Source organism: Austrofundulus limnaeus, unplaced genomic scaffold (assembly GCF_001266775.1).
Source record: "Austrofundulus limnaeus strain Quisiro unplaced genomic scaffold, Austrofundulus_limnaeus-1.0 Scaffold18, whole genome shotgun sequence".
Classification (NCBI taxonomy): domain Eukaryota; kingdom Metazoa; phylum Chordata; class Actinopteri; order Cyprinodontiformes; family Rivulidae; genus Austrofundulus; species Austrofundulus limnaeus.
Genome location: NW_013952420.1, coordinates 91932 through 94132, shown reverse-complemented (window position 1 = coordinate 94132; position 2201 = coordinate 91932). Strand labels below are relative to the sequence as shown.

General features: G+C 35.7%; 1 long non-coding RNA gene across 1 annotated transcript in view; it reads right to left on the bottom strand.

The window, feature by feature from the left end:
* The window catches only part of LOC106514197 (uncharacterized), a 10186-nt gene that overhangs the window by 3279 nt on the left and 4706 nt on the right, over nt 1-2201 (bottom strand). The gene's annotated exons all lie outside the window — the stretch shown is intronic.

Sequence of the window (2201 nt, the reverse complement as noted above, 5' to 3'; positions counted from 1 at the left end):
GTTACAAGTTATTCTTTCTTTAGAGGACATTTGTCATGCGTTAATGAAGCTTCAGTGTTGTCTAGCTGAAAGGTTCTAGCTTATTTTATCAGAAACTTATCAACTGTTAGCAGTTAATAACTAGTGAAATTATCAATATATTATGGGATGTGTTTTCTATTGATATCAAACACYAGACRATCGTGATATATTGTTATAGAATTATGGACCAGCCCTACTAAAAGATGACCCATTTAAATTCAAGCATGGAGGTAAACTCTTTGGAATAAACATCAAACAAAATAAATTCAACAAAAACTGTGTGTTTATCTCTCATAAGGCTACTCAAAATTACCTCCTGACCACAAGTTATCTCTTAGCCACGCATTAATTTTTTTAAATCCAATGTGACTGAATGGGCTCCATTAGTTTTATTTAGTTATTCCAGCAGGGAAAAAAAGTCCTGATGACTCAGCAGTTCTTCCAGAATCAACAAACTCCACAGCAGACCAAACTAAACCTTTACCACCCAGCTAATATACAAGTAATACCTAACACATAAATAATCTAAATAATTACAGCAGAAATAATCCACTGTAACCTGTGAAGGTTAACTTGTTTGTTAATCCTGTGACCACTTCATTTAAACTGCACAGATCCTTTATGTTTCWAGAATTACTGATGAAATACCATTTTGTTTTTGGAAAATCTTCTTAAGGTGTGGACACAAATAGTGACAAAAAGAGTTAACACACATTAAAATAATCTGTTGTTTGAATCTGACACACAGAGACCTGGTGAGTGTTTCTCGCCTGCAGGCCTGAAAGAAAAACCCATTAAACGCGTCTTCCTCCCACTTTGCTTTGAAGCGACAGCCAGGCTGCTCTCTCTCCTACAGTTTGTTGTAAAACACAGAAGTGAAGGAGATTAATCAAAGTCTCTTGTTTGCTTTGTAATCAAGGCTTCCAGTCAATGAAAGCTGGGAAAACGACCTGCACCCACACAGAAGGAAGAATATCTTCCTTTCAGATTTAATTATTATAAAACCCTGGAACAGTAAACATGTTACACAAACCATCTTCCTGAAAATGCTCCGTTTTGATCTGCTATCTGTACAGAATGAGCTTTATTCATATGAGAGGTTTTTATTTTCTCTAAAGCTGAGTCTGATTCTGATAGAGAACATCTGTTAAAACAACTTTCAGGATTTTAACTGTGTTTTTGGACAAGAAAACTCAAAATAACAAATGAAAACTCAGAGACAATGCCAGGATATATTTAGCCCCCAACCTAACCAGCTGAAGGAATTAAGAGGTTCAGTTTTAGGCTCAGCTGAGATCACTTCTCTYTTTGGTAATAAATTCAAAACAGTCCAATGACTGACCTTTATTACTAGATTGGCCATTAACCGCTATGTTCCAATGCTCACCAGTCTGTCACTAAAATATTTGTATACTTCTTATCTGATTTCTATAAAATTATAAAGCTGATAAAATTGAATGGGATTAATAAAATTAATAAATTTATTAATCTCCAGAGGACACCAGGACAGGACAGCTTTTAACTTCAGCTTGTTTTCAGTTTCTTCGACAAATTCCAGCTTTCATTTTTTCATGTTTCTGTGCTTTAAAATGAGTGTTTCCTTATTTAACTTAARCTGAACTCATTTAGTCCAACTCTAACTTACAAATGAGAACTGCAACCAGTTACGACTGGGGTCCAAGCCCGTTCATTCAAGTCAACTTTGGCTCAAGTTGTTTCCAGCATCCTGTCGACCTTGTGGACCACAGAATTATAGCATYWTGGGGAGTTTTCATYAGGTCTGTTTGAGGGCCAGTTTGCTACAGGATTTGTTGAGCCTGGGTGTGCCTACAACTGGTTCTCATCAATCAACCAAAAGTGTCTTTATTTTTGGTTCTAACAGTTTTGGATCTACCTCAGCAGTGGTTCCAGGCATGTCAAGCTAAGTATTGAATTTACAACGGAGCTTTTGTGAATATGGGTCTTCTGCTCCGCAGAAGTGTTCCCCCCGCACCACGGGCTTAAACTATGGGGTGCCGTTTGTAAAGTTACACAGTCAAAAATTACCACCAGTATTTTTGTTTTATTTAGCCTTTTATAAGAACAGATTTATTTTTCAAAGTCAGTTTTTCACCATATGATTCATACATTTATAAATGTCATAGTTTATAAACTAAATATTTAATTTACAAATTAAATAT